General features: G+C 36.1%; 1 protein-coding gene and 1 long non-coding RNA gene across 4 annotated transcripts in view; both read right to left on the bottom strand.

Moving 5' to 3' along the window:
* ROBO2 (roundabout guidance receptor 2) overlaps positions 1 to 27,807 on the bottom strand; it is a 1,014,282-nt gene that overhangs the window by 674,155 nt on the left and 312,320 nt on the right. The window lies entirely within an intron of this gene.
* On the bottom strand, positions 334 to 11,955 carry LOC135294959 (uncharacterized). The gene is made up of 3 exons (XR_010356967.1): positions 11,912 to 11,955; positions 2,230 to 2,301; positions 334 to 1,375 (listed from the first exon to the last, which is right to left on the bottom strand). It is a non-coding gene; the product is annotated as an uncharacterized LOC135294959 (long non-coding RNA).

The raw sequence follows: 27,807 nt of genomic DNA, 5'->3' as shown, positions 1-27,807 counted from the left end.
GAGACCCATGGTGATTAGTTTGGCCCTAATTAACAGCAGCTTTCTAAAGTGAGAGATAATTGCTGGCACATATAACATAGATTTCAATAGCTAAAATGAGCAATAACGAATACTCACTTTGAAGCTTGCCTGACAGAATGCTTAGACTACAAAAAGTTAAAGTAGTACCTTGACTACAGCTGATAAATGAGATTCCTTTACTGTCCTCCGCTTTCCATCAGTATTTCAGCACTATCACTTTTAATGTTTCAGGTCTGGAGCTTTGTCTCTTAAAGTCAGAGATTTATGGCAAGTAAGAAATGTCCATATTAAAAAGGTAAAAGGAGATTCAGATTATATCCTTTTCTGACCATTATAATTAATAGCTGGATCTTCAGTTGTAACTAATTGAACAGAGGTCAGTGTGTTGCTATGGTAATGCCCTAGCCAAGCAATTTTACCCATTTTCCAGTCTACTGCCCCTTTGCATAACCGCAAGTTATAAAATGTTTTAATTGCAAGATTTGCAAATGATGCAACATCTGGGCCACAGATTTCCATATAAAGGAAGAAGATTAATGGGATTATTAACATATCTGTGCAAACCCTTGAAGTGCTGAATACAATTACTGAACACCAGCATTTTCACTGATCATCTGTGTGACATGTTGGAAATCCATATAACTAAGGAAGAAAATTGCAGATGTGTATTTTCCTTTCTTTATGCCACTAGTAATTAGAAGAAGTGTCATTCTATTGCTGCTCTGGAATCATAGAAAAATATCTTCAGTCACTTCACCAGAACAGCAATGTAACTTCTTTACTTGTACTGTTGTTTCATTTGATTAGATTTGAAAACAAGTCATGTCAGTGAACCTCAAATTCTGACTAGTGATTTTGACCTCCTTAATCCAAAAACATACCAACAAATAGCAAGCAACCGGCCTTCCACTCTCTGCATATCTAAACATTTTTAACAAAAGATAAGCTCCTCTTAACTAATCAAAATCAAATTGCTCCCCTAAAAATGACCCCAACATATACACATGGGATTCTACCATTACTCAAGAATTATACGGTAGTTGCATGAGCAAAATATTTTAAGAAAGCAAATTAAAAAGGGAATATTTGCATACACAGGCAAAAAAAAAAAAAAAAAAGAAGAACATTTGAATACACAGTTTGAAATATCAACTCTGATGTTAGTGTATTTATATCACAATGGTCTGAAGAAAGTACAAACTTGCAGTCTGGTTGTTCTTCAGAAAAGCCAAGAGCTCTTTTGCCAAGACAGCTACAGATACTGTTCCTTCACAAAAGCAGCAGAAAACTATTTCTCCTTTTCTCAGAATGCAGCAGAGTGGTCATGTAAAAGGCATGGGTGGCTTCCAAAACCCTGTCAATGACATTGGCAATTAAAAATCTCATCTAACTTACCCCACTCTTCAGCTATTGAAGAACTTGGCAAAATATTCAAGTGAAATCAGGTGATTTAGTATTACAATTTCCATTATTAGAAAGGCTTAGATAATAAAGTAATTCCAATTTAGTTTGCTAAATAATTATAATGCCTAATTTATTCAATAGTCAACTAAAACTATAAAATTCAAGGCTCAGTCCTGAAACAAGCTTCAATCTCTGGGTACTATGAACTCAGCTCTGTTTAAGGTATACCTTGGGAATTTGTTTTAGAATGCAAAATCTATTGTCTGTACATTTGTGATGGGATCTACCATATTAGTTGGAAATATTTTTCCATATTTTCTGACACTAAAACCATGGGGCTATGAGCAATATTTCTACCTAATTTAAAGATTATGGCTTTTAAAATATTTTCCACTCATATGACTTGGCATGAATTCTTGTTAATACCACCTCATTACAAGACAAGAACTAGTCATTTATACTGATGTGAATTTAGAATCACTTCTGAAAACTTTGAGGAGGCCTCAGATCTGCTAAGATAACATGAACTCCTCTTGTCTTGGTACACTGTCTTTGTGAGGGACATAGAAACACTCTGTTCCACACATCTGCAGAACAGCCCCCTTCCCTGACTAGAGAAATCTTCTCTCTTTGAAATTACTTCCTTGATAAAAATGACAGCATATTGTAAATCATGTTTTGCCTAGATTTTCAAAAGGAAAATTCAACTACTTCTGGACCCTGGACACTACAGAATAATTAAAATTTTAAGATTTCTGACATGCCCACTGATGTAAATCTTAGTGATGCCTTTTGAGGATTTACCTGATTTCAAAATGTGGTGGCTTGACTCTGGCTGGATGCCAGGTGTCCAAGTCCTGTCTCTCCCCTCCTCAGCTGGACAGGGGAGAGAAAAATATAACCAAAGGTTTGAGGACTGGGACGTTACATCAACCTTGGTAACACAGCCAAAATCTAATCTTCAGAATCAGCTGATGTTTATGTGATCAAGTATGAAGTTCAGGAAGAGAAATTAGATGAAAATCACAAGAAATAAAAAAAAAAAAATTAATATAAATTTCAATATATCAAATCAAAATAAATCAAAATAATTTCAATATAAATTTAACAAAGAGGAAAGAAAAAACACAATATCAATTAAACTGAAAAAGAGGAATGAAAATTATAAAACTAATTGCAAAAATGGCACTAAAATTATTGCCAAAAGATTTAGAAGATGGATAATGTCATGCAAAGACTCCTGTATGTGTGTTGTTGTGCTCACATCCTGATGGGCTGTGCAGTCATGAAAAGACCCATGATGGAAGAAACTTATACCTGTGAGCAGCCTCTGCATAATCAACACCTTTTTTTTTTTTGAGCTAAAGTCTTTTATCTCACTAATGAGTTGTACAATTCAACACAAAGCCTAAATGCTGCTGCTGTAAGTATATTATATGAGTCTTATTTATAAGGTATTTCCAGACATACAATTTAGTTTTTAAGACAGTTTAAACTATCTTAAATTATTAATTAAAAACTAGATAGTTTTTAATTCTCTTTAAAACAAACAGTAAAGATGTGGTTGTTATGTCCCAAAAACCACAAACCCCACTTTGAATATGACCAGACAAGACACATCCTCTTCCACCTCAAAGAGCCAGCCAGGATAGGTCCCAGCAGATGGGGCAAATGTGGCAGATGAAAAAAACCACTACTAACAAAAGAAACCAAACTCTGAAGCATGTTTTTTACACTGTGCATCTCTGTGGGTGGTACAGGAACATACTTCTTACAAAGAACTCAAAAACACAGACGATAATTATCTTAATGATTTATTAATGCACTAGAATTCTAAATCTGAAACTCAAAGCCTACTCAGACAGCAAGAGCCCAGATCTCATCCTGATGTGCCCACAGTAAAAACAGCATCTCACTGAAAAATTGATAACCTGAGGAGTCTCCACCTACCTCCACCTCAATGTGAGGATTTTGGCAAGTTCCCTATCCTATTAATTATCAATTCAGAAAACACTGTGGGATCTAATAAACTGTTTCTTAGAAAGGGTTCCAGAATTAAATTGAAAGTATAAGGAAGGGAGGAGAAGCAGAGAAAAAGTACAAATTTCTGTGGTACACACCCCTGTATTTTATATTTCTAAGACTTGTGGAGACATCTGGAAATCATGCTTGTATACCTGAAGCTTGACATCCAATTATTGAAGTACCAAAAGAAGCAGAAGCTCAGGGAAAAGAGTGGCTTAAATAGCACTCTTCAATAGTTTCCTCTTACAAAACTTTTCCTGCTCACCAAAAATAAAGGTTGATTGTTTTCTTTATTTGAATGCAGTATAGGTTGTTGCACCTGTTTCAGTAAAATGAAAGAACTAATATGGGACTATGGGGTGGGAAATGTGGAATCTATGTATGCATGACACTGGTGATCTACAAAAGGAAATTTAGTGCTTAAGCTTTTTGGTTTCTCACAGCGCTGTTGAAAATGTTTTAAAATTACATCTCATAAATGAATCCTAATTTTATGCTCTAAATATTTTCTGGGTAAGATTGCCTTTCATAGATTTTTTTTTTTCATATTCTATTACAAATTTTTATTAGAGGAATAATTACAAGAAAAGGAGGATGATTAATAAAGTATCACTATTCTCCCACTGGCATTTCTGGCCTCATCAAAAGTGTCATTTTTTTGCATAATAGATTGACTCACACTTCAAGTGTGAAGCAACACTTGAAATTATCCATGCACATACTGATACATGTCCATATGTTTTTCCATCATTTCTCAAACAATAAGCCAAGGGCAAAATTCTGGTCTAGGAAACCTTCTAGAGTAATTCTTACATGTGTATTTTCCAACAAACATTCCACATCATTGAATACCACTAGATAATAAGCAGCATACAAAGAATATCCCAAAACTACACTTACCAGAATACTGTAACATTTAAAAAAAATGCATGAGGTGCAGAAAAAAATATAAGAAAGTTACTAATTTTGCTCCCTGTGCAAGTCAGATTACAGATTTTTTAGGATGTATTAAGAACTGGTGGTTATGCATGTCACATTACTTAGCATCAATTGAAAGTGACAGGATAAAGAAATCCAGCAGAAAGAAAGGCTAAAATTATCTACCCCATCACCTACCACAGCAACTTCAGTGAAGCAGTAGATGCTTTAGACCCTAATGGGAATAGAAAATAATTTTGTCTATTTATATTTATCTAATGCCAGGCTTGCCAGGTATCTAATAGGCAAGGTGTGATATTTAACGATTTAGCAGTAAACATATCAAAAAGTCAATTCAAACATTAATTTACCAAAGGAACAGCCAGCAGTAGAATATAATGAAAAATGTACTCAAAACACATTTTACTTTAAAGCAGGCTATTTCAAGAGAACAGAAACAAACCAAGATTAAAATGAAATATTAAATTAAAATTTCAGAACCTGGCACATACATCAGCGTCCTGTGGATTAATTGGGAAAATTCATTTACTCTTAGGAGTCTCCACAATACATTATAATGCTTTCTCAGCCCCATTTCTCATCCTGATTTTTTTTTTTTTTTTTTTGAGAGTGTTTGCTAATTGCAGTTCACAGTTCACCAGCCTGGCTGATGAACACTGGTTTTCCCAGACACTGTAAGAAAACCCTGAAGGAAAACAGAGGGGCTTGGAGCACCCAAGGCAGCATGAAGGAACCCTGTGCCCCAGCCAAAGAAGGATTTGAGGGCAGCAGAACTACCCCATCCCCATGCCTTCTGCCTGCTTTTTTCACCTCCCAATGCCTGCAGGAGGCCCAGCACCTCCTCAAGGATGCAGCAATGAGTCAGGACACAGGGGAAGCTTAAAAACATCCCGAAGGGTCACCTTCTCCCTTCTCATACTGCCTTAATTAAGGTCCTGGTTCTGCCATGCTTCCTCTGAGACTTCATTCTCTAGGGCACTCATCTCAGAAAATTCAAATTTCACCTGTGCTGGCATATAAATCTTATAAAGCAGAATTTCCTTCATATTCTGCAGGGTTGTGTACTGTGTAGGAGAAAAGTTGCTCCAGGTGCCAGTTATCCTTTAGTTAAAAAAGGTATCAATGCAAAATTAGAAAAAAAAAATCTAGCAATTTTTTGAAGGGAGTGTACATTAGGTCAGAAGATAGAGGGACATGAAGTGAGAAGGAATCAATGTTTAAAAACTACAAAAGGAAACAGGAGAGGAAAAAAGAATCTGTATCTGAAAAAACTGTCTAAAGCAAGAACGATAGTTCAGGAGATTTTATCTCCTTCAGGCATTTGTCCATTCCTGTTCAATTATTACTCAAGGAAAGAATCAGCTGTCACCAAAGATCATAGAATTACAAATTGGGTTGGGTTTGAAGGGACCTTAAAGATCATCCAGTTCCAATGCCCCTGCCATGGGCAAGAACACCTTCCTCTGTCCCAGGCTGCACAGAGCCCCATCCAACCTGGCCTTGGACAATTCCAGGAATGGGGCACCCACAGCTTCTCTGGGAAACCTGTGCCAGTGAATACACTCCAACAATAATGAAATTTTTTCCTAAAACCTAATTTAAACCTAGGCAAAAAGTTCATATCTAGCAGCTGAAAAATTCACTACTGTCTCACATATGGGAATCTGCTCTGGTGTGCAGTTGTGTATGTTAATGGATCAAAAAGAAACAACAAAAAAAGAGAGATACAATAAAACACTCATAAGGCTTTTGTAGTCACACGATGATGGGCAGCAGTAATATCTTTCGAATCACTGAGTGAAAAGAATTATGAAATCTTTCTGAAAAATGTTAGCTTCTTACACTTAAGACTGACTATATCTCATCTGAATAGTCATTTACTGGAAAACTGTCAGCCTTGAACCGAGAATTTCCAGAAGCTTACTGAGAACAGGTCGTGTAAAATATAAGCATTCAAAAAACCTCCCAAAACAAACGAACAAACAAAAAGCCACCAAAAAAACCATACAAAAAAAACAAATAAAAAACTCCAAACAAACCAAAAAACCCAACTAAACTACAAAATAAACTGGAAAACAAATGTCATGCTTCTCAAGAGTGACACTTCTTATTTTGCTGAGGACTATGTAACAGCAAAGTACATGAAATGTCGGAATATTCAGGTTTCTGTGCACCCCTAGATAGCAATGAGTATTAGCCTTATACACTGAAACTACCCTATATATATTAGTAGCTTTCTTTAGGAAACAACAAAGCACTCAACAAAACAGATCAAGAAAGCAGATGACACACATCTCATTGTTATAGCTAAGAAGTGCCTAATGAGGTCCTAATTTTGACCACAAAATACTGGCCTTTCCATTACCTAAGTCATTCACAATGGTGCTAAAATAATGTTTGGATTCAATGGTCTTAGAGATATCTTCCAACCTTAATGATTACATGAAAATATGTACCTTTACAAAAGCACACAATTCCTATTCTGGGTACAACTGCACTTTTTAAAACCTTTTTGGGAGAATCACAAAACTCACAAAAAATCTGCCCTGGATTTTCAGAAAAAAGCCCCCAAACAACACAACAAACTCACCTGACATTTACGCTTTTACTAGCATTTACTACCAATCCCCTATCTTTTAAGTTTATGGAACTAATATCATTATTTTTAAACTGCTAGATTTTTTACTAAATTGGTGGGAGACAGGCTATATGCTTGCCTGGATTATCCTGTCTGTCCCAGTCTCATATTCTGAAACTGGATTTATTTTGGCTAAGATGGCAGAGCTACAACAAAAACACAGAGTGCATGTATTTGGTCTAGAACAACTACATCTTAATGTAAGCTTTATTTAAAATCAATGGAGGCACTTTAGAGGGGGCAAATATATTGATTTTGTGCCCCTGAAGGTGCTTATTTATCCTTCTTGACTGGAAAGGAACTTAGGGTAACTAGTTCAGACAGACAGGCTGTAGACTCCTAAAACTAAGAGGACTCCCACCCAAGGCACTTAGAAGCAGTCAGCTTTGCCATATATGTTTTCTACTCCACAGTGTATATTAAAGTTTGGTCATGCTCCTTTCCCTCAAGGTAGAGTGCAAAATTAGTTTGTTTTAAATCCCTGGTGAGACTCTTATTACAAGTAATTAAAGTTCAAGTCACAATCTCATAAATGATAATGAACTTTGAAGGCAGAAGAAAATTAAGTTACATTGGGAACGCAATAATCAGACAGCTTGTCAAATTTATTTGTGGGAAAAGAAAAAAGCCCCACACCATAGTGTGGCATCAAGGGGGTGAAAATTTTAAGCAACCTTATTTTTGGTAGATGGGAAGCTGTGTTTTCAATTCTTACATCATGCATCACCAAACTAGCAGCACAAAGAAATGTGACCTCAACATATTGACAACACCTGGACAGTACTCCCTCACAACAAATAATTTATTTATTATTGCAAAATATCTACAGTAGAAATTCTTATTAAAAAAAGGAAAAAAAAAATCTAGATTGTGAGTATTTTATTTTCTGGTTTGGTTGTTGCTTTGTTATATTTCTAATGATTATTCAGAAGTACTACTGCCAATTGGGACATCACTAGGGTTACCTTTAGTTGAAGATAATTCTGCACTTGAGTGCAGTAATGTAATATGTTTTATACTGCAAAGATTTAAAAAACATCTTCAACTAGAGGTTGTTTAGTCCTTTTTTAACTAAGAACTTGTTCTTAAAAGGGGTCTTAGTGCCTTTCATTGGATGCAATTATAGTTGACAACTTTCTTTCTCAAACATAATTTCTAGTTACTATTACTTGACAGTTTATCTATATACTTCTCTTTCAGTGCAGATTAAAGCATTTAAATTTTAATATATTTTAAATTCCATTAAGAAGTTCATTTGAGATAGTGATGAACACTGTTTTTTTTCCCTCTTCATCTTGTATTATTCAAAATTTACTGAGAAAATATTATTCTCAAGTTCTTTTCTTGCTCCCTGTTTGCAGACCAAGAATTTAGTCACACAGAGACTTCAAATAAATATTTCTCTTCACAACAGGAGCCCAGATTTGACTCTAGCCATTCCATTATAGCTCAGCAGACTTGCTCATTTCATACCTGGAGGCAACTGATGGAACAACTCCATGGCAAAAAGCTCCATTAGTTCTTACAATTAAAGTTTATTGAACAGACTTAGGATCACCAAGAATCAGCTTCCAAACTGAAAATAAGTAAACATAAACTTTTCTTACCATCTGTTTCCTAACCTTGGTAAAAGGAAGCTGCAACTTCTATGGCAAGGTTAAAGAACAGCTATTGTTGAACTTAATGGAAAAGAACAGAGGAATTGTGTTGTTGGGTAAAGGAAAAGTGAACTGTGTCATATGTAGGTTTAATATTTAATGAATCTATATGGCTGCAATCCATTATGTGACAATTTAATTATATGACAAAAAAGTTTGATAAATAATATTGTGGTAGGACATCTAATTCATTATTTAACAAAAAAAATCAATACTTCCATAAATCATATTCCCACACACACACAGAGTCACACACACACAAGCTTTTTCAAGTAGGCAAAAATCCAGATACCATAGACCATTCATTTTCTGGCCAGGACAAGTTCAAATTGAAGTTTAATCAGGCCTAGATGGGAATGGATTTTATTTATTTTTTTTCAGCTGGTAGATCAGAAATGGTTGCTGTTAGATGCTTTTTACCTCTGACAGGTTCCTGAAAGTGCTGTATAGCTAGAAGGACTTTCTTTTCTATTTAACAGATTAAGACTCTTCTTAATCACATAAAAGTGCTGTTTGAGTCAGTGGGATCACTGGGGTGAGTAGCCAGGCAGGCAAAAAGTGTCCTCGGGATTAATGCTCAAGTTTAAACACAAGATCACAGTCAATAACAGGCAACAAAGAAGTCCTCCTGAAGGGAGGACCATGGTAATTTACAGAAAAGGAATCATTTTTTCCTCCACAATCCCTTCAGATAAAAGCAGTGCCAGGGGAGTCCCCCCTGTAGCAGAGCAAAATTTTGCCAGGAGAAAACAGAGAATGAGGATGTCAGGCAGGCAGAGCTAAGGGGGGCACCAGGCATGAGGAAAAGGACAAGAGGACGTGCATTCCAAAATCCTGGATTCAGGAATCAAGAGTGGGGGAAATGACTGAAGGGAGCATGTGAAAGGAAACTGGGGATGAAGCACATGGGGAAGGATTGGCAACCAGCAGCTCTGAGATCTCTGTCTGTGGTTCAGATAATTAGTTTATTAGGAGCAAATGCTTCCTCTCCAGCCACTCAAAGTTCTCCTACCCTTCTATATGACTTGTGTTCATATCTATTGGTTTGTCATATCATTCCTGACATGACAACTCCAGCCCAAGCAGTACAACTCAAAGATTCAGTGTTTCCAAGTTATGGAAAATAACCCTAATTTACTTCAAAAAAATTATAGATTTAGTAGTTTGGCCCAATTCTGCTCCACTTGCAGGCCATCTTTGAATTTGAATATCGACTATTCATACGCTAGTGTTCTCAGGAAAATTGTTTCTTAAAAAAATATTTTTAAAAATGAACACTATTACCGCTGTCCAGACTACTATTTATGTCAAATGTACTTATCACACAATTTAGGGCTGACTAGTTTGATGCTAATGCACTGAAATTTTTGTTTCATTCTGACAGCATTATCACTTTAACAACACTTTGTCACAGTGCTTTTGTTGCCTTCCAATTTTTTTAGCAAATGTAGTTGTTATTTAGTACTTGATCAAGGGAGTTCATTCTCCCCTCCTGAATTTATGCAATTATTTTTTCATTATGTTGCATCTTGGCTTTTGCTGCCTGGAATACTGTTCTCTGTCAAGGGTATTTTGTTTACTGGAGGTTTGAGGAATTTGTGTGGGCCCATATAAAAACTGTCCTCTCCTGGGCTACTCTGAAAAAAATTATTCATAGTACAAACACAAATATATATGTACATATACGCACACGCATCTAAACAGGACAAGTGCCAAATACCAGAAAAAAACCCATAGACTCCATCATTTTTTGGCTCATGAATTCCAAAAATGAATTTTGCTTTTCTGAAAACTTTGGAAATATCTAAACACTTCAGCTTACATAATTTTATTTCCCAAATATTTAAATTATTCAGATTCTAGACCCACACTTTTGGTTTATTATTTTTTACTATTTTCAATTAGGTACTACATGTTTTCAGTTCTCTTGAATTCTGTGTTACAGCTTAGAATGTTGCAAATAACAGCAGAGAAATAATTGCAAGTTTACACTGCAGTGAAACATTTACTTCATTAAGCATATTTCTGACTTTTCAAAAGCAGTGTTTTCAAACAGTTTGCTTTGATTCTTTCTTTAGTCATTACCTAATCTTGATCAGCCAAATTGAATGGTTCCTAGTATGTGCCTTCTCTGCAATTTAATTGCAAAACCCAAAATTATCCAGAGACAAAGGTGGTATGAAAATTTGCATTGAAACTGTATCTTATGTCTGTAATAAAAAAGTTTTAATCTCTTTTTTATTAAAAAAGAATACATAGGCAAGCTATGTTTACTTGTAAACAAATAATCTTATGTGCATGATATGCCAAGATAAGTAGAGTTCTGCTTCTTCTCCAATCTCATGAACAATGAAAGATGCTCACATTCTCAAAAAGTTAAAGTTCACTGAAGTACAAAATGTAAAAAAAAAATAAAAAATTATGGTTTTGCACTATTTATATGGCTTTGGAACGATTATTTTGAATCTTATATTAAGGGATAAATTGTATGAAGTCACGCACCATTTGTAACATCACCACAAATACATTACATCATATAACTGGATCTGCTTCCAGAACTTATTTCACACTGGTAGAAACCATTTCCTTTTGCACCTCATCTTTCTCAAAGTAATTATCAACCATCACCTGAACACTCATCTGCATATGTAGTAGGACATGAAAAATTGACTTAATTAGCACCTGGATAACAAGGATGAATTCCCACCCTAGACCAATGGCACAGCTGCACTGCATTCCTAGAGAGGGACAGCAGCAGTGCTCCTGTGATCCAAGTGTTAGCAGTTGATAAAGAAAGAGGAATGATAATAATTTTCAGCAAGACTGCTTGACAGCTTAGTAAGTGGCATTACAAAAGGCACCAGAATTTTTTGTTAGGACAAGAGTGAAAGCATTTTCAACCACCGAACACCTGAAAAGAAAAATCAAGGCCAGCATCTACGTTTTTCCGTGTACCTCCAGTACTAATTGCATAAATTCCAGTTCCAAAATAATAAATTGCTAAGTGACCCTGGAAGCATATTGGTTGTAAGAGAACAAAACCTGCAAAATAGTACATGCACTGCCAGACCTTTTAGGAAGTGAAAAGGCAAATTCAAATCCTCAAGTCTCTTTCCCAGGGAAGAAATTGATCTGACCACATAAACTTCACTAGTAAATCAATATTCTCAATACAAAATATATTTACTGAATTGAGCACAGTGAGCTAGTAGAGTTTTGTACTCACTTACTGCTGGAGGAAGTTCAGCCTGGCCTGAGTTCTGATCCTACTGACATACATAAGGACCCAAGGCACAAAGGCTTAAATAAGATTCCTGTGAAAATCACAGGTGATGTTAAGAAAGAGGGTGTGCCCAGAGCTCCATTACCTTAAGGGTAACTCCTGCACGTGGTACAAAACCCATCCTAATAGTGTGGGTGATCTGTGAAAAAAAAATAAAATAAAAAGTGCTACTTTAAGAAACATTCCATAAAGATTCTCTGTTGCTCCTGACTGGAATGTATACTTTGCTAGGTTTGGCTCTTAGACCTGCTGATCTCCTTTGAGTTATTGCAAGAATTTTAGCTGTGTGTATGTTCCTTCCCTTTCTCTATAGGGGTACGATTGGGGTCCAACTGATATCTCAGATATTAATAAGTTGAGGTAATTATGCATTATACTCAATACAGAAAGATCCAGAAGTCATTAGTCATTAGTGTCTGATGAAGATTGTTATTAAAAGCACATTAGGCAAAATGGCAGCTAGAAATAAAATATCAAAGTCTCTCCAATTTGAAGGGTGCTTCACTAATTGAGAACAACTTCAGAAATAAGTGTGTGTCTGTGGGGTGTCCCTTAAATGCTGATCTCTGTCAAAAGAGACTTAATTCTCTGAGAGAGAATCTGGGTGAGCATCATGAGAGGAGTCAGTGTGTCCTTGCACTGGAAGGCAAACAAGTGCAGAACAGAGTCTCAAAGCTTATTCCAGTGAAGTGCTGATGCCTTTCTCCAACTGATGCCACAGATTGGAACATACAAGAAATGTTTTTAACTGCTGTTTTTGCACGTTGCATTTCTAGATGCCTTAGTCCCATTGCCACATTTTTGACTGATTTCTACAGAAATATAAAAAAGAAACCTGATTTTTGTATTGCAACTGTTTGCTTCTTATTGATAAATTTTGAATTTTTTTCACTTGTTAGTTAAAAGTTATTCACCAAACCCCTTGGCTGCCCATTCCTACACAGAGAGATAATGCAAGACTTTCAAAGAAGCTGATCAATAAGAAACCACATTTCAGGTACCCCATCAGATCTATAACTGGCTAAGGAAAGAGTTTGGTGGAAAACATTAAATTCATATGCTTAGCATGTGAATATTCATTTATATTCTGAATGGACATTCTTGTGAATTTAACTATTTCCTATAGTAAATATTTATTGTGCTTAATTTGGATAACAGACCTAGTTGGAAAGTTTCTATTCATGAACTTTTTAAAACAATCTCTTGTTCTAAATACTCTTCAAATTTAGGAAGAATACGTTTTCTTTTTACTCAGTTGTGTGTCACTGAGTTGGCACCAAGGTGCAACGTAGTGGTGATTCCATCTTCAGACACTGTGGAGGTGAGTAACACATCAGTACCCAACACAAAAATAAAAGCAGCATAGTAATAAAATATTAATGCTGTTCAAATGCAGTAACTCAAAACCATAGTTCATGTTTGAAACTTCATTTATGTTGGTCCTCAGCAATTCCATATCATAGAAGTAGTAATAAAATGATATTAGACATGTTTCTGTTTCTTTTTATACTGGGAATTTGGATCTACTTTCCAACAGTTAATGCTTTATTATCTCTTCTATTGCTTGTCCCTTAATGCCTTACTCTTAATTCTTCAACATGCCTTGACATAAGGCAGAGATGGGAAGTAGCACATGGAAATATTATTTGTGCCACAAAAATGTAGCAGTGATGAAATAAAATATAAAGCTAATTAAAATTTTTCTTATGAGGATAAGACATTTTATTTGGTAATTTCTTTTTGACTGTTGCAGCAGGCTTAGAAATGGAGGAAGCAATAGTGTTTCAATTAACTTCCCTGAAATTGCAAAGGACACTGGGTATTTAATTTGGGCTTTAAGTCTTCTGTGCATGTCTGACAAGCTGACCAATATGAAGGCCTTTCATGAAAATTACTGTATGTATCAAAGTTTTAAATTATTCATATGATGAAATGAAATGATCAACAAAACCACTGGATAATTAATGAAGTTGTCATCTTGACAAGACTAATAATAAGCTTCTTCTTGGTAAATAGTCAGTGATTCCTCTCCTATAATCACAAAAGCAATTCTATTGTATGTTTATAAGCTCATAGAATAGAAATTTCAAACCTTAAAAGCAGTTGGTTGAGTTTTGCCAATAGTTCCATGATTTTATGTGATTTCATATAATTGGTTACTAAGTCAGTAGGTAGCTGCTATGCATGTAAATTTAACAAGGAAAACTAGACGTGATGCAATGTACCTGGAAAAAAATTCTTTTCCTGATAATATTTTTAGGAGACATATTAAGAAGAAGCAACAGCAGTAATAAGATAGCTACTAAATCTAGTACCACTGTAATATGTGGAATGATCTGTGGATTTCTTATTCTTTAATTAAAGATTGTGTTGGTTTAATCATACAGCACTGCAGTAATAATGCTGTACTGGGCAGATGAAGACAAAGGGCATTAGCATAAGGCTACATCAAGTCAGATGCTGCAACACAGCTCTGTCAAGCCTCATCTATATATTTTATTATTATGCTGCTTTTATTTTTGTGTTGGGTACTGATAGGTTCCTCACCTCCACATGTCTGAAGATGGAAACATCACTACATTGCACCTTGGTACCAACTCATTGACACAAAACTGAGTAATAAGAAAATGTATTCTGACAGCAATGTCCTAAATTTTCTTCAAATATTTTGTAGAACAGGCCATAAAAAGCAGATTGCACCTGTGAGGAGTCCTGACAAGCATGGCAGGCTAAGACTTACCTAAAGACTTTATTTTCTTATCAATATCTGGAGTGAGAAGAAGTGGCTGGAAAGCATCTTTTGAAGGTCCAAGAATGTACAACTTCTTTCAGACTTTGCCTTCTTTAGTGATTTTTTTCCCCTCACTCATATTCGTAGAGTAATACCACAGTATCATTTGTGTTTCTGCTTTTCTAGCACTCTCTGCAGCATGTACACCTGGGTGAGTTTATCACTTTCCATTGCAGTAAGAACCATCTCCCTGAAGAACCTATGCTCTCATTCCATTTTTTCAAGGCACAGAATCCGTACTCCACAATGCTGCTTATTACACCGCCCCAACCTGCAAATTCTAAGTTGGACTGGGCCATAAGTACCGGGAGCAGTGTATTTCTCTAAGTCTTTGAAAAATAAAATAAAGATAAATGTTCCCAGTGCTCTATTAGTTGGCTGTGAACACATATTTTCACACAAAATCTGGATACCATGAACCCTCTGGGCATTGGCATTTCCATTTTGATAAGGAAGGAATTTGGTTGTTATAGACAGAATCGGAGAGGAAAAGCAGCATATTCCAAACACTTCCAAAGACAAAACCCAAAACCTGCAATCTTTGATCTTTTTTGAAGATAGGTTGTTAAAAATGCAGCTTTATGTCTTTCTCATTGATGAAAGTCATGTCAAGATTTTAACTCCTTACCCTAAACCACCTAAGATGAAGTTAAAACTGCAGAATCTACACTGCAATCACTACAGGCACTCCAGACGCTCTCTGTGCTGTCCCAGGAACATCTGCTACTTTCTTCTGGGTAAAAATATGTTGTTTGTAACTTCTCTTCTGTCTACCCAGAGGCAGTGAAGGTTTTCCATTCCTTTTTAACTCTTTTGTGGCACGTTTTGTGTCCTTTTCTAGTCCCCACCAAGAGCTGCCCCATGCTGCTCTCAGTAATTGTGTGAACATTTCCAGACCCCCCTGCTCTCAATGTGGTTTATTGATGCTCTGCACAGCAGAATACAAAGCAGACTTTTTCAATATTCACACAGAAAATTCATAGCTTGTTACAACATGGGAAATCCCAAACCCATTCTGAAGGAAAATCAGCTTCCAACCAAGAGTGGCTATAACAAGGGAGATGAGGAGGCTGCTGTACACACACACACACACACACACACACACACAGAGCAGGATTTTGGGCCACGTTCCAGTGCTTTGGGAATAGGGGTGGAAGCAGAGATGCATTTAGCTTCCTACCTGGGAAGCTGCCATGTGCAGATTAACAGCTATGATCCCACTGCACTGGGAGTAAGTAATGCAGAAATTTTGTCTCTGCTTTGTGGAAAGGATCCTGTTCCTCAGATCATCAGCTCAGCTTCTATGCTCACTACCAGATTCTAAAGCAATAAAGAATTTATTTTTGTAAGTATACCAAGAAAACTGTAGAGTACATACATTTATGATGCTCATTCTTTTGAAATCTAATTATGCAAACACAGTATAATGCATTTTGAGGGAGGTAAAGCCTCGATGGCCACATCACTGTGCCAGACCTTCTTTGGGGATGTCAGGCCATCTAGTTGTAGTGGAGAAACAGTTAAAGCAACTTTTGCTTGGGCATTTCTTTAAGTTTATTTGTGAAAACATATTCCAAGCATGTACGTTAAACATGGTAACTTGGCATTGCATTGGCAAATCTGGTCCTGTATCATTTGGATCCCAGATTTCACAACATCTTACACTCCACTCTCACAAAAAGCCAAAGGCAGTGTTTTTGTCAAGTGAGAAGGAGTGATATTCTGGGAGACAGGCAGCAGAGAATGCATAGCTGGCTGATTTTATTTGGAAGTAGATTGCAGGGATTAGGGTGTGGGGTTTGATTTTACAAAGTGCTAAGGGCTAACAAAAGCCACCATTTCAAGTTTTCTTTATTTCTTACACAAAATAATAGTTTCCTGATTGCCATGAGACAGCACACTAAAGTGTGAAAATACTGTAGCAGCTGTGGTGGTGGCAACACATGTCATTTCTGTGCATAGGCTGAGATTTTTCTCATGAGACTCTTAAATAGATGCAATGAAGCATTCAATACACACAGTTAATATCTAACAGTAATTCCTGCATGTGTTTGTGTGCTATACTGGCAATATCTGGAATGACTGCCAGCTTTTACAAATAAAAGATAGGTATGACAATATCCTGCTAGGATTGAAATATATCCCAATCAAAACAGAAGGACTGATTTTTTTTCCTATGGTCTTTGTTTGGCATTCCTTATGGAGAAAGTAATTAATACAATGAGGCAGGAGGAGGACTGTCTCGTGGGATACACAATCCTTTTGTAACTTGATTCAATTATTTTTTTCCTAGCTATAATTCTTCAGTGAATGCTCCACCTTCTCTTCCTTGTGTTTTTATTAACTTAAAAAAATAAAAATAAAAGAAAAAAGAAAGAATGAAGTAAAATGACAATGACACTGTCAGTGTGACTCTAAACTTCATGCTGAAAATTCATCCTTCTGTACAGTAAGTGAATTCCTGCTGGAAAAGGGCAGCTGATCCCAGGCATTATTCAGCAAGCTCCATTTGTATGTTCTCTCACTGGAACACGTGCTAGTGAGATGGATGATTGAAATCTTACAAACCCTAGAGCTCTCCCCAAATTCAAACTCTGCCTTTGTTCTGCAGCTTTCAGAGCATTTCAGAACTAAATCAAAACAGTTGTGGCAGGAAAAAAATGGAAGCTAAGGCACGTGCTGAGTGCCACCCTCTCTTAAAAGAAGTGAAAGAGGATGCAGGATGAGCACAGGACTCAGAGCTCACCTAAAATCTTGAGGAGTAGCCATGTCACTGACCTCAGGATGAGGCTCTAGCACCACTTTTTTATCACTTTTTAGGAATTTAAGGTAACCTCTTCTCTGTGCCAAACCGATCTCTGATTTTAAAAAATCATGTACAGCATCTAAGCTGATAAATAATTGAAACTTCTATCCCTTAAATGTCTCTATTCAGAGAATTTGCTGTCTACTGCCATATTCTCCTGCTACAACTTCACTGGCCCCACTGGAGCCAATAATCTATTTGACTTCAGCTGATTTTAAAACAGATAGAAAATTATTGCCAGCTTCACTTTTTACGTGTCATCATATATTTCAATCTACTTTGCAGCTAATATTAAATATTATATTTCATTGTCTTAAATAGTTCAATAGTAGTATTCTCTTGTGATTTTTTGGTTTTTTTGATAAAGAAGAAGTATTCAAATTATTCAGTTTAAAAAACATCCAGCAAACCTCTGAGATATTTTTGTTGTACTAAAGGGCATACAAGTAACTGCTAAATCTAAAAATAATGTTCTGTAATGGGAATGAACTGACATTTATCTCATTTAAATTTATAAAAATCCACATAATAGGAATGCTTCTAAAGTTGAATTGGCACCAGTCCATTTACCACAAAGGATACAGACACCTTGATCACACTTTTATTACCCTCTGTAGCTTTGTGTATTTCATATGAGTGAAAAAAATCAGATTTTGATATTAAACAAACAGCCAAGTGTGGGTAGTCATACTTCAGAAAACAGTAGCTAAGTGTTTTAATAAGCTGCTTTAATATTCAGTATTAATCTTTGGAACTGGGCCCACACAACAGAATCTTGTGTGTCTGCTTTGTGAACCTCCAAATCCAGGAAGGCTCTGAGCAAACTGATGTGCAAGACTGGTTTGGGCTGCAAGCCTTAAGAATTCCTTGGTAATATCTCAATGAATACTGTTTTTGTAGCCACAGTTATTTAATAAAAAAAAGCACTTTTATTATCTAGCATGTCTGCAAGCCATCTGTGAGTTGATGTGGTCTATTGCTCTATTGAAGGAAAAAAAAAAGGAGAGGAAAAATTGAGCTGTTTATGAAAGCCCATTTTGAAAAGCCATAAAAATAATAGGCCAAATTTTGATTTTCTCTTATTTTTTGATCTTGAAAAGCTTCATTGGTTTCTGTGGATCTAAACTGATTTTTATCTGCTATTTATCCATTCTTAGCACATGCAAAACTTCTGTTATTTGTCTGGATTTCTCTCTTATAAACTGAAACAGATTTTAAAAAATCCAAACCAAATACATCCTCCTAAAGCCACTGAAATTGCAATTACTGCTTTACCTTAAATCTGTTTATCTTTAAAATATAAATTCTACTTTTAACTTTTAAAATATGGTTGGATTGTATAACCATATATCTGCCTAGAATGTTGTTTTAATGTTTTACTGTTATTTTCAGATGACTCAAAGTTAGGAAAGGGAACTCACTAAAGTCTGGAATTTTACCTATTCAGTACTGGGCAGCTGCAAAATAAAATAATATCTTGGCACTTCAGTCTTGGAAGAAAATAAAACGTTTCAATGCAAGGATGCCAAAGCATATATCACAACCAAAACTGATAGTGATTTTGTAATCATTCTGTCTATTTTATTGGCATGCTACATTTCTGAGGGGTTTGTGAGGAATGCAACTCAATGACAAGCTGAGCTCTGTCTATGAAAAATCAATTATTTTGATTGGATTTTTAAAAGGCATTTCAATACGGTACCAATTGCACATCACTTACGAGGCTTGAAACGCACCAGAGCACAGCATTTCCCATTTAGCAAGCCAAGAAAATATGTTAGGCACTGTAGGAAAGTATTTCATTGCATTTGCAAACACAGTTTTCAAGTGGAAAAAAGAGGACCCTTGAGCTGGTTCACAGGCAACCTTCCTGGAAGGTCCTTCCCTGAGCATCCACATCACCCAGAGCTCACATGAACTCCCAGATCAGGGTCATAATTCTGCATACAGATGCACAGGTGTTAATTTCCCTGCCAGCTGCCCTATTGAAATAATTGATCATTCATAGACATTTTTGACTGGCTTACACCTGACATGACCCATCTAAGTTTTTGCAAGAACAAGATCAAGGTGTAAATAGTTTGCAGAGCAATACATTTCAGTTTTGACAGGGATTTTAAGATTAAAGGTAGACTGAGTCCACATTATAAAATAGTAGAGGGCAAATGAAGTTCAAGTTCTGAAATACCCAGTCTAAAGTATATCTAGGAATTGAAACAAGATGTCATAGACAGTATTTGACAGTCAATAAAGGATTTGCATTAAGGTTCTTCAATTCACGGTCTCCAGCTCCTAGACATTGCTGCAATAAATCTTGCAAGTATTAAAATATATGTAAATTGGACCTTACTTTTTTCTTAGGTATTGCACCCTTCAAGTTCACATTTTCAAGTTCACTGTAATAATTTCAAGAAAGGCAGTTACTGAAAGAATAGGTTTTCACACTGCTACAATCCCTTAGAGACTTAAAAAAAATTAAGGCACTGGAAGACTCATGACAGAACTGCTGGAACCTGGCTCATGCAGAAAAAACTTGCAGAACAAAGTCCAATCCCCTGTTATTGCAGGTGGCCATCTCATAGAGGCTGTTTAAAAATAGGATTAATCTCCATCTTAGAACTAATTAACTTTTTGCCCCTGTGACTCCCAGTGGGAGACTATTTTCCAGCATCTCATGACTCTACCACTTAAAAAACTTCTTTATTTTCAACATACGTTTATCTGCAACCATTTTCTACCCAACAACTTCTCTAGCGATATTTTCCCTGGGCCCTTTTCCCATTTTCTTGTTGAGGCAGTTATAGAGAGCAATTGTAGACTCCTTTTTTAATTTTTTACATTTTTTTCTAAGACAATATCTGTCATTTTCTCCTCTTACAGTTTTTGTGATCTCTATTACTGTAGTAGCTTTACTTTGCACCTCTCTTAGTCTGGGTTTTCTAAACCTGGATGAAGAGGACTGCACACTGTGTTCCAGTGAGAGCCCACCAGTGCCCTGAACGATGTCAGGAATCCCTGTCTCTATTATAATATGATAAATAGTCACATCCTAGGGTCTCATTCTCAGGGTTACATCATTTTGACAGTTCAAATATCCTAGTGATGCTCAGAGGAACCAAAAGCTTCCCTTCCTCAGATATTTCCTTCTCATAATAGTTCATGAATGTTTTTCCATGTAATAACTTTGTCAGCAGCAAAACTTGCCCATAAATTCTTATTTTTAACACTGAAAATATTAGATAATGCTGATCCTAACTCCTGAAGAATCCTGCTAATCAATGTATGATTTTTCTAATTTACCCATAATTATTTGGCTTTCATTCCATTTCTAACCATATTACAGTTGCTCTGCTAAACCCCTGTCTTCTCATGCTTCACTAATTACTTAATATCAAATGCTTTAGTGAATCCAAATAAGGCTTGCACTAAAACTCTATTTATAAAATCATTTTGTACAACACATTTATACAACTTTTACAATCTTTTCCCCTTAAGGTTTTGTATTTCATATATTTTAATATCTTTTTGTTCCAGAACCTTAACTACACTGATATGCAACCAGCAGGTCTGTTTGCTTTCATGTCTCTCCTGTTGAGGCCTTGGTTCTTCATGGTTCATCTGCTTGCAGAAGTTAATTTCCTCCATTTTTCAAACTTTGTCTCTGTGAAAATATTTATCCTTCCATTTAATTTTAGATGAATGAAATAATGACGGCTCAATTAGATACCACTGAGGCAAAAGTTATAGAAAGTCAAATATTTTTAAAATAAGACCTGTAGAACTGGTTGATAATTTAAGTGAAGAAATCTGTTTGCTGCCACTTGCAAACTTAACTGTGTTACCATTTCTTTTAATAGGAGCAGGAGACAGGAAAATCAAGATATTTTACTGATGCATTGGAATTAGCTGTTTCCCAATATTTATCTGATTAATAGCATTCTAGATGATTCATATCTATATTCAGATCTGTCCTCTGAGAAACACCAAAAACTTTCCTGCCATTGTTCTTCCCCAAAGCAGCCTTGATCTAAAAGTGCTTCTATTTTATTCATCATTCTATTTTATTCATCCTTTTATTCATCCTTCCCACTACTCCACAGTCAATAATGATGTAGGATTTTTTTACCCAAACACAATTCTTCACTTCTGTCTTACTCAACAGCACATGAAATTTTATTTTCTCTGAAGACAACCCTACCATGCAATATGATGGGGCAAATCTGACTTTTTTGGCCATTTGAGCTGAAATCTCTTCTTGGAACAAACAGCACCCAGCTAAGCTCCAGTACTTGAGGATTTTTGCCTTTTACTTCACCTTTATTCCTTTACTGCTACCATGTGAGGACCAGAAATCAACTAAAAAAGTGCAAAGACAAATGAGAAAGACAAGCTCGCATTCTCAGCAGATCCCAGCCACAAGTTCACTCACAATTCAGACATAGCAGTCCTTCAACACAAAGTTGACCTCACTCTTCTCATCCCACCTGAAATCCTGCATCCTAGGTTGAAGTTTTGGCCTTTTGTTTTTAGGCTTTGATCAGAACATAATGATAAGTTATTCTGGTTCATTTTTCTAGAGGAAATGGGCAGAGCACTACTCTGTTTAATTCTCTCTGGTTTATTTATCCAGCTATTGATCTAGTGAATTTAGTACTTTTTTTATCTCTTACACTCATTTTCTCACTCATTTTACACTCATCACATCCTGAACTAGATGCAGAGATTATGCAGTCACTGTTAAATTCCTTCTCTCATTCCTTAAATTAAAGATGCTCTTATCAACATCACAGAATTTGGCAGTAATGCTGTCTTTAGACATCCATCAGAAATTATCAGTTTAATCAGAGATTAGGAGAACTATCTTGTAAAAGAATATAGTGTCATTGGGATTTACCAGTGAGAATTAATTGTATTACAAATTGTTTCAAATGACATTGGGAGTCCTAAACTTTATATTTCTATGTTGAAAAAAAACCTGGTTACACCAAAATATTATGTCCTAAAAAACTCTCAAGTGAATAAGAGGAAAAATCAAGATCAGAAATATGTTAAAAGCAAATCTTCAGGACAAAACATATTAGGAGTGACCATGTCTGAAAGTTACATTCCAAATGACCTCTGGAGAGTGTGTGTTGCTCAAAATAGAGTTAAGTACATGTCATCTAGCAAATGGAACCATTACAGAGAGACATTACACACAGTGACACAGAAACATATTGGTTGCTAATTCCACACCCCTATTTATAGCTCCAGAGGTGAGAAGATCTCCCGTGCAGAGTAAATGTGCCTCATCTTTGCTGAGCGCAGCAAGGACCTCTCATTTTCCGTATGGATGTGGGAATGGCTTCCACAGAGACATCCCCATTTCTCGTACCCAGCTTTTCTCTGACCTCCTCAGGGGTGCCTCAGCAGCACTAATGTTGGTGGCAGAAATGCATTCTGCCAAGCATTTTCCAAGGAAGGAAAAGTGAGCTGTTCCAGGACTGTATCATCTAACTTTGCCTACGTTTCCATGCCCCAGGATTTGTACAAACGGTGCCTAGTGACACACTTTGCTGTGCTGTTAATGTGACCCTGTCTTAATCTGATGTGGAAGGGAAATGCTCTCCTATTCTTGAAGTGTCTTGAAAAACACAAATACAAGTACTAAAACTGCTGTATGATTATGAAAATGTGATGCAAAATGGAAAGAAAGTCTGGATTTTGTTGCTGAAACTGGTGTGCTTGATATATTTGGAAAATAAACAGTGGGTCAACAGACCACAGTGCTTCCAAAAGGTAAAACCATAGTCATGACTAAATAATTGCATATTTGTGGAGATTTTCCCTCAGCAGGCTTGCGTTCACATCTCCTCTGGTCACTGCAGTATTTGGGGTTGCTGTGAATATAATGTAGTTTGCCTGTTTTCACGGACTTTTCCTCATCCCAGTGCACCTACCACATCCCAATTGTGAACTGGTTCTCGATTTTGACACTCTAAAGGGGAGCAGAAATGTCACATTATCTGTAAGGATGACTGAGACATTTGTGGTTCAACCTGCATTCCAGGTGATCCTTGTTAAAGGATCATTTGTTCAATCCCATTCACTATTCATACATACTGCAAGTGGCTAAAGTCATGATGTTATAAATATTATGCTCATGTATTCAGGCCATGTTATAAAGGGAAGCCATTTTAAGCCATTGGGTGCAAAAGGGAAGAAAAGAAGAAAGGAAAATATTTCAACTGGTGCTGTATTATTGTAAAAATTTAGATGGAATAATTAAAAAGGGATGGCCTCATGATTTAATGGGTAGATTTTGTTCTGCTTTCCTGAATGTTAATTCTAAAATAATATATTTGTTACAGACTATTTCTATTCACATACTTAATTAGAGCACCAATTAAAGTGTGCTGTGGAAAACACTGTGGAAAATGCACCCTCTACTGGCTCCTAAATACATGTTCTAGAATTACAGTTTGGAACTTTTCACAACTATCTTCCCAGAAAATATGCCTGGAAGCAGAAAACTAATGACTTCACTTACAAAAACATGATTTCTTGTAAAATAGCAGCTAAAGATATTTTACATACTATAATTTATGAAAATACACAGGGCAGAAGAATGTATTTTAAGAATACAAAGTATGCTGGTTTAATGATACAAAATGGATACAAAATAATACCTTACACATATCTTATTGTGAATACAGCATAATGAGAATGGCCATGAAAACTGATTGGTAAGAGAAATGCTTGCTGTATCTATGATAGACAACAAAATTATCTTTGATTCAGTAACCCTGCAGAGAGGAGGACAGGAATATATAGCCAAATGAGAAAACTCACTGTGTTTGTGATCAAATCAAACAATCACTGATTTTGATTCCTAAAATATAGAGGTATGACCTTTCCACACTTTCCTGTTTCAGCAGGAAAACACAATTTTTACAGGTAGTACAGATGTAGTTTCCTCCCCAGCCTATTGTAAGTCAGGACAATTCACTCCCTGGTGGCATAAATAGGACAGCCAGGGTGTAACAGATTTTTTCCATAGCAGTAAGCTCATATGTTCACTGCCTGCCTATTTTCTACCAAGGTGCAGGCACCTTTTGAAACCCACAGGCCATGTGCAGCCACCTGAGGTATTTCCCTCTCCAGCTGGTCACCTTGGCACAGAGGGGACAGGTCTGAACCCTTTGCAAACAAGCAGGAATACTGCTTAAAGGAATACTCCAGCTCCAGTGGGAATTTTATTTTTCAACGAGCCCTGGAGCTTATCCCAAAGCAACTCCTTCTATTTAACAAGTTGTGGCTAGGAAAGGATGGCAAGAGGAATCCCTGAGACATGAGTAACCCGTGCTGAAGCCCCCTGGCAGACTGACTGATGTCACTCTGGAGAGCTGTCACATTTCCAGGGTGCCCTCCTCAATGGGCTGTGCAGCCCAGGACGCTGTCTAATGGTGTGTTACCACCTAATGATAATGGTGTTCATGGAGCTTCTCTTTAATGATGTGTGTTACTTTATAATGATAATGGTCTTCTTGGAGGCAGACTATAACTTTAATCTCACAACCCCACTGAGGAGGTTATACTCAAAGCATTACAACTCTTCTCCATGACCTCTGTGAGCAGCCTGCTCATCTGTGGGCTGTCATCAGAAAGAGCCTTCACACAGAAAAGAGAAAATTCAAGGGAGAGGGCACAAGCCTTCCTCAAATAGGAGGAAAATATTCCACAAAAGAAAGATCAATATTTATATACTTATATAATATTTATATATGATTTACATGCAACTTACATACACATATGTACAAAATAAGCTAGTTTTGCTCCACTAAGCTTGCTTCTTCTCACTCAAAAAGTATTTAAGGAATCTTAAATTTCTTCTTACAGCACTAACATGTTTTGGTTTTCAGCTGGGAGATGAGAGCAAACTGATGTGAGCATCACTGGAAACTTGATATTTTGTTTGTTGGAAAATCATGGAGTGACACAAGAAATGTTTTGTGTTGATTTCTCTTGTCCATTGCTCAGTGAACATTTTGGCCAGTTTTCTGGAGGGAGGCTGAATAGTTTCCAGTACTTTACTTTGTAGATTCCTAGTCTCAGAAAGAACAAAATAACTGTAATTAACAGAACTTTTGGGCAGTATGACAATAAGAGAGATTGCATAGTCCGAGTTTCAAGTGTGTTTAATTTGACATGATGCATGCTCTATCATTATATATCAAATTTAAAAAAAAAAGATAAATCCAGCTCAAACCCCCAACTCCCACAAGTCTATTAAAAAACCCCCAACACTGAAGTCACAACAGTTAATTATATGGAATAAAAATTGCAATTGAGCTTTTTCTAAAATCCAACATCAGGAGTGAGACTAAAATCTACCCATTTTCCCTACACTCAAATTTGTATCTTCTAATGTTTGGAGGTGTCTTCCCTCCAATATAAAACTGAAAAATTCTGATGGTATCTGAAAGATAAACATTTCTGTACCAACCACATACAGAAAAAACACCCCTGGACAATGTACTTAAAATAAATGACCTGAAGTAAATAAGAAGTGACCTTAATTCCTGCGCCTGACACATTGCTGAAATAGTGTGGTCATCTCATCATGTTTTATTTCAGTTACATGATAATATTTCTCTAACAAGAATACTCTGATTACTCCTTCAATATGCATAACTGTTGATGGAAATCATACAGGTAATCTAATAGATACCACAGTTCAGCCAGGTCAGCATTGCAATGTGGACATGCTTTTCACATTTTAAATAGCTTATCTGCTTATTCAAAGTAAACAGCATATCTAATTACTAAAAAACATACCGTTTTCCCTCTTGCTCTACAGGAAATATACTACAATATATTTTTATGTGAAAAAAGGAAACGTGTCTCCCGTGAAAATAGATACTGTAGTATGCTTTTATAAGAAATTAAAAAGACAGACACTGGAAACCAAAGAAAAGGGCAAAGATTCAATCACCAGCCTAGGTACTGTAAGAAGTTTTCAAGCTAAACCAAAATAAATTGGGCATTGGTGAACATCTGTTCAGTATGTTTAGTTTACTTCTCTTAGTTTACTTAAATTAGATTAATTTCACTTCAATTTAGACTCACGTACCAATGATGACTACACCTGAGTTAGTCATGCATGTCAACTCCATTCTTTTATTTTTCTTCCTTTTTGTCTGTTTAAACTTTCTGCATCTAAAAGACAGTCTTTAGCATACACTAAGAACTTCAGTATAGCAACCATGTTAGAAAGAAAAAAAAAAGCCCACAACTAACTTCATCCATGGAAAAAGCCAGAATTTCTCACTCTCTTTAAAATTAATCTGTTTTACTCATGAGATATTCACTTGAAACTTCAATTTCTTTCCTGTTGATACCTCAGGTCAAGTGAGAAGCTCAAATGTTCTGTGTACAGGATAGTTATAACTAGAATAGCCTTAAGACTACCTCAAGACTGTAGATCTGACTGTCAGAAAAGCAATAATAATAATATCTGTAAACTGATCAAATTAAATCAAGAACTATTGATAAAGAATTGCGTATAATTTAATTTTGTTTATTCTCTCTTTAGGATTTAATAACATGATTTCATTGATGATGCCAAGAATGAAACTTGATCATTTTGCATAGCTGATACTAAGGAAATACCAGCAGATTTTAACAAACCCAGCATTACTGATTCCAAAACTTCAGCACTTCTACAACATAGAAACTTTAACTTAGACACCCACTGGAAATAAAATGTCTTAATTATATTTTTCCCCTGCTTTGGTCTATGTATTGTATAACCACATCACTCTCTCAGAGATAGTCTCCAATATTCACTGAAAACTATTCAGGAAATCCTCTAAAGAGGATTGTATTGTCTAGATAGCTTATTTTCTCAAAATTTTAAAAGATGCAGTAATAAGTGGATAAGACATCAGGTTTCTTAACTGCATCCTAATTTTGAAGCACTAACTCTGTTGTGATCAAGTGCCAACTAATTTTGACAGATTTTGGAGATTTTAAGAGACACTATAAGCAATTCTGCATGAAATATGTCAAACTTCTTACACATCACAATGAGCCTTTGATGCTGTATGCAAATAGCTTCTAAAATTGGAATTGGCAGAGCAAGGATTTTATGTCTTCTGCTGTTGCCTCCTAGTACCTATTTTATTGCACATCACCAGAGGGAGCTACATTTTGCAAAATTTTAGTACTGCTTTGATGCTCTGAAAGATAATTGGTATCCCA

The sequence above is a fragment of the Passer domesticus genome, chromosome 2 (genome assembly GCF_036417665.1).
Source record: "Passer domesticus isolate bPasDom1 chromosome 2, bPasDom1.hap1, whole genome shotgun sequence".
Lineage (NCBI taxonomy): Eukaryota > Metazoa > Chordata > Aves > Passeriformes > Passeridae > Passer > Passer domesticus.
Note: the sequence above shows the minus strand (reverse complement) of the source record. Positions and strands in the feature narration are given on the sequence as shown.